Source organism: Nyctereutes procyonoides, unplaced genomic scaffold (genome assembly GCF_905146905.1).
Source record: "Nyctereutes procyonoides isolate TBG_1078 unplaced genomic scaffold, NYPRO_anot_genome, whole genome shotgun sequence".
Lineage (NCBI taxonomy): Eukaryota > Metazoa > Chordata > Mammalia > Carnivora > Canidae > Nyctereutes > Nyctereutes procyonoides.
This window is the reverse complement of record NW_026575131.1, coordinates 26,810,370-26,816,432: the sequence shown is the minus strand read 5'-3', so window position 1 is coordinate 26,816,432 and position 6,063 is coordinate 26,810,370. Positions and strand designations below refer to the sequence as shown.

Sequence of the window (6,063 nt, the reverse complement as noted above, 5' to 3'; positions counted from 1 at the left end):
GCATCTACCAAGAAGGCTGGGGGAAGCTGTGCCCATCCTAGGCTGCCCCCAGCCCAGTTCAAAAGCTGTGTGCTTTAGCAACGAGGAAGAAGGGGAACATGGATACAAGAAGATATCACCTTCACCACATAATCCCTCCACAGCTCCTTCCTGCACTTGGAATGAAACCCACACCCTTTCCTATACCTTTCCTTTCTGTAGAAGCATCCAGCCTTGTCCTCCTTTAGGTCCTCCTTTGGATCTCTCAGAGGCCAAGGCTCCTTCCATTGGGTATCCACCCATGCTGTTCCCTGGGCCTGGAACACGCCACGCTCACTCTGTGCTGGCTGGCTCCTTTTCTCCTTCAAGGCTGGGTGTTCCATCACCTCTGGACAGACCTCCCGACCACACCACCTGACACAATCCTCATCATTCTTTCCTGACTCCAACTTTTGTTTTGTTATAGCATGAATGACACCTCAAAACTATTTTATTGATTTATCTGGAAAAAAACAAAACCACAAATTACTGCACCAGATGCCTGTCTTTGGGATGCTCTTAGATAGGCAGCCACAGGAGGGGAAGGTTTGTGTCCTGTTCACAGCTGGATTCCCAGAGATTCTCTGAACAACGATTTGTTGCTTTCCCACTAGATACCAGGAACTTTAAATATCCAGTTTTCTTATCCACAGAGAGGCCAGGAGATGCAATTAAGGGTCCATCTGCTGGAGAAGGGCAATATTCAGCCAGGAATTCATGAGAGTAGTAAAATCCTAATAACAAGCCTGCAACAGCCAGAAAGACAGTCCGGGTCCTTTCAGGCCTTGTTTCTGGTTCCATCCCATGCCTTCCCCGTGGTGTCCTTGCCTTTTGTCCCACTTTTAACTTGTATGACCTGTTGTTTATTCCTTATCCTTGTAAGCAGTTTTACATCCTTTCTGGAAGAGGGTGGGGTATAAACAAACAACTTCAAGATAAAATGTATAAGGTATTTGGGTGTGTCCAGTTACCAAGAATAGAAATCAACTTCAACCAATGCTGGATCCCAGCAGGCATCCAGCCGTGCATTTGTCATGTTCTCTTGGGTGTCTTTAAGGACTTTAACTGGATGTGCCCAGACAGTAACTCATAGTCTCCCTCAAACTGGTCTTACCCTAGTCTAAGACGTAACCCAGGCACTATCCTCAAGAGGTAGTCTAAGGCAGTGATCAGAACTCAACCCCCGATCTTGGCACTACTAGACAGATGGGGCCGGATCATCCTCTCTGGTGGGGGCCGTCCTGTGATATAAGAAGTTTGGGAGCAGTCATGGTTTCCATCCTGTAGATGACAGTAGCGCCCCCTAACCCTGAGTTGGTGGCCATTAATGCCACCAGATATTGCCAAACGTCCTCTGGTGCAGACCACTGGTTTGCAGCAAGGACTTAAATTAAAGCTCAGACTCTCAGGCTTGAAATCCCAACTGTGCCGTGGGACATGGGCAAGTTATTTAATCTTTCTGTGCTTCAAGTTCATGTTTTATATAAAGGGAGGAAGATAATAGTCCCTCCTTCACAGATTAAATCGACTAGTAAGTGTAGGACGTCTAGAATGGCACCTGGCACATCCAAGTGTCATGTAAGCAATTATTCCTACCTTTGAAATTATCTCTCATCCCTCAACCCAAATCATCCCCATTCCTGGGTAATTCTACTTTATAAAGATCTTTATAATCCATTCCTCTTTATCCAGCATCACCCTTGCCCAAGCCACTCCAGGCTTCCCACAATTTAGTCTCTACAGAATAACCGGTTAGATCTGTTTAAACTGTTCAATGCTTACACAGAGTCCTGTTGTTTTTAGGAGAAAATTCCTCACCAATGGCCTAGAAATTAAAGAATGACCTCTATGATCTCTAGAATCTTGTCTCCTAACTTCATCTCCCTTATTTCCTAACCTTAGCCACAATGGTTTTTCTTTCCATTGTTCAAAAGTGTTGTTCTCTCCAAGGTCCTCAAATATTCCAGGCCCTCTGCCTGCAAACTCAAATGAAGCCATTTTCAAAGCAGTGATGATGGGCTCTTTAAAAATAGGGATAGGCTGCTTCCTGGGAGGAGTAGAAAGAGTTTAAGTGATTGAGCCAGGAAGGGCTGCCGTGTTCAGTGGGGCAGTGTGTGCACTGCACAAATAGCCACGGCCATGAGTAGAGACTGCAGTTCATCCCAAGCTCCAGTAGTCAGCTCATACCCATGCAGGTGCAGAGCCACTTGCTCACCAAGCTGTTTGTGGAGCTGTAATGCTCTGAAAGAACATGCCTTTGGCTAATCTGTAATGAAGAGGCCATATAGGCTAGTGACAGCCCTACAGTGAGAGCATACAGTAGGTGGATAATAGTGGAGCTCCATTTAAAAATGTGTATTTCCTGTCTGTTGTAGACACATTAATTTGCCAAAGACCAAGAAAGAAACTGACTATGCCAACTGCCTGGCATTTTCTTTCTTTCTATGGCTAGAAAGTAGCCATTCTGCATCTCTGGTACTAGAACAGAGACTAACTTGAGAAAAGCTGTCCCTTACTCGTGCATGAAGCAATTGGACAACTTTCAAGTCTTGAAGTGCTACAATTAACATTTTCCATAATTAAATTCACAGTAAAATGCCTTCTGGGAATCCAGTATTTTTAAAAAATTATCTATTCTTATTAACCTCATTCATCTGTCTCATAAAAAATGTAAACTAAGCCTAGCCATACAGAACATATATCCTAACAAATATAATTAGCACTAAATATTTAGCCTTGCCATTACAACATTTCAGAGGCAGAAGGAACTTCAAAGACCACCCAGTACAAACATTCACCTTAGCGATGAGGACCCCGGGGCTCGGGATAGAAGCAATGTTGCCCTGGATCACTCAACTCAGAGGTGGTGTTGCAAGAGGGTACACACCTCTCCTGTGTGCCACATGACTGCTTCCATAAGCCACAGTAGGAAAAAAAAAAAAAGAATTCCTACTGTCTTACCAAGTAGTAAGTATAAATGAAAGCACATTTCTAACCATGCTGCAAAGTACTGGTTGGCCACTCCGTGCTGCATCTAATTATAATCAATTATAGGGATTGCTGTTTTTCAGATGCACACACGCAGAGGGTACCACTCTTTTGGAAACAGAGTCTGGGTCACGGGGGTTCAGAGGTATTTTGTCATTCTCATACTGTTTGACAGGACTGAGGGCTCTGAGAACACCAGACCTTAAGGAAACCCAAGTCCTACAACTGTTTGTTTGTTTGTTTGTTTTAATTAATTTATTTATTCATGAGAGACACACGATAAAGAGGCAGAGCCATAGGCAGAGAGAGAAGCAGGCTTCCTGCGGGGAGCCCGATGAGGGACTCGATTTCTAGACCGGGATCACACCCTGAGCCAAAGGCCGATGCTCAACCACTGAGCCACCCAGTCATCCCTTCTACACCTTTTGATTTACAGGTTATAAAATAAAAGTGAGTACTTCCCAAAAGAGGTTGACCAGAAGATTTAAAGAACACCCCCCTCCCCAATTTGGGCACACCTGGGTTTGAATCCTGACTGTACCACTTACATATTGTCACCCTGTGGAAGTCACTTTACCTCTCTCAGCCAATTTCCTTGACTGTAAATGGAAACAGTAATAGTTACTTGCTAGATGGAAGTAATTGGTAGGATATATATATATATATATATATATATATATATATATATATGTATATATAGGCATATATAAAAAATAATTTATATATATAAATAAAATATACATGTATAATACCTATACATTGTATATATAATATGTATTTATATTTTTTAAATATATAAAATAATCTATATATAAATAAAATATACATGTATATTATCTATATATTGTATATATAATATGTACATGTAATATATATACTAATATCTATATATCAATATACATGAGGACACCATGAATGCTCCTAGGTGAGCTGAATTGGTTTTTTGTTTTGTTTTTATCCTGTTACCCTAACAGGGCTGTGAGGTCTCTGTAAAGCCTTTGCTTATTATTTTGACCCCAGTGTGCAATGCCACACATAGGCCTTGTCTTATAATCTGCTCAGTAAACATTTGCTAAACTAATTAATAGGCGCATGAATGTGTGAAGAGGTTAGATCTTTTCCTCTAAAATACTAGTCAAATCTAGTGGATTGAGTGGTACCATGCCAGAAGATATGTCCACATCCCCAGAACCTGTGATTATGACCTTAGTTGGTTAGAGGGTCTTGGCAGATGTAATTAATTTAATGATGTCCAGATGAGATCTTCCTGGATTATTTGAGTGGAACCTGTTTTAATCTATTCAGGTTGCCATAGCAAAAATACCATAGAGGCAACTGGCTGGCTCAGGCAGTGGAGTGTGCAACGCTTAATCTCAGGATTGTGGGTTCAAGCCTCACGTTGGGTATAGAGATAACTTAAAAATAAAATATTAAAAACAAAACAAAACACCATAGACTTGGTGGCTTATACACTCAAACATCTGTTTCTCACAGGTCTAGAGGCTGGGAAGTCCAAGATCAGGGTGCAAGCAGATTCGGTGTCTGGTCAGAGCCTGCTTCCTGGCTAACATTCACAGACAGCCACTTTGTCATTGTGTCCACACATGGTAGAAGGGATGAGGGACCTCTCTGGGATCTCTTTTATAAGGGCACTCATCCCATGCATGAGGCCCCCCTTTCATGACCTCAGCACCTGCTAAAGGCCCCATCTCCTAATACTATCATACTGGGGAAAAGGTTTCAACGTACTAGTTTTGGGGGCATACAATCCCTGTAATTGATTATAATTATAATTTCATCCTATAGCATACCTAAATCCAATAACAAGGGTTCTGATGAGGGACAGAAGAGAAGTCACAGAAACAGAGAAGGTCATGTGAAGATGGACGCCGGGACAGGAGTGATGTGACCCACAGGGAATGCCAGCAGCTTCTGGAAGCTAGAAGACGAAAGGAAGTATTGCCCTCTAGAGCCTCCAGAGGGAGCATGGCCCTGCTGACAGCTGGATTTCTGACTTCTGGCTTGCAGAACCACAAGAGAATAGGTTTCTGTTGTGTTAAGCCACCCAGTTTGTGGAAATATGTTATGGCAGCTCTAGGGAATGAACATGCCACTGTGTGGGAGGCACGTAAACACTGGAAGAAGTCAAGAGATTCTTGCCCATGTTTTGATATCAAGTCCCTGGACTCTACATACATCCACAGCGTTTTACGCAAGTTGGATCAACAGTGGGCTGGAATTTCAGTGGGGTACATTAATCTTTGAAATTACATTGCCAAAGCAACAAGAAGTCCTGAAAAGCTGCCCATAGGATATTACTCACTTTTCCTAGAAGAATATACCATTTACTTTCGCTTCTCTGCCCCTCCTTCACTTCTCACCCACCGCACCAGACACCCATGACAGCTAGTGCTTATAGGTAATAATGATTTGTTTATTTTTATTTATTTATTTTTTGCAGAGAGGCAGAGATGCCCCTTAGACATCAGGGGAGGTGTCAAAGAGCAAGTGGACATTGACCTGGAGCTTAGTGGGGCGGTGGTTGTGGCCAGAGTTGGCAGCCAGGATGGCTCCAGCATCCTTCTTGCACTTCCAGGTCATGTGACCAGCTGCTCCTTGACATGCCCTCAACTGAACTCCTGACTGCTACCACTCCACCTGGTACTTCCCCCGTCTCTGAACCTAGCCACTTCATTCTTCTGAATACTCTGCTCTCCTCCATTCCTCTCCTGGTCTCCCATCCTTAACTGTTTGTGTTTTCACTACCTTGAAAATGTGCCTGTAATCCAATCACTTAGCACAATTTCCACTGGTACCATAGGCCGCCATGCTTTCTAGATGGGACAGTTTTGTGTGTCATCCTTGTGCAGGAGCCATGCTTAACCTTCTCTGTATGGTGCCAGTTTTAGTATATGTTCTGCCAAAGCCAGTACCAGATGGGATTATTTTAAGAGTTTCTTCCTCACTGGTTATCTGTATTAGCCTCTCACTACATTCTATTTTTCCAAGTGGTACCTAGAGAAAGCTTTTGAAAACCTAAACCAGGTCCAATGGCTT

At 42.9% G+C, this 6,063-nt stretch overlaps 1 non-coding gene across 1 annotated transcript; it reads right to left on the bottom strand.

The window, feature by feature from the left end:
- Positions 1 to 5,831: 5,831 nt before the first annotated feature.
- On the bottom strand, positions 5,832 to 5,939 carry LOC129522654 (U6 spliceosomal RNA). The gene has a single exon (XR_008666951.1). It is a non-coding gene; the product is annotated as a U6 spliceosomal RNA (small nuclear RNA).
- Between the last annotated feature and the right edge of the window lie 124 nt (positions 5,940 to 6,063).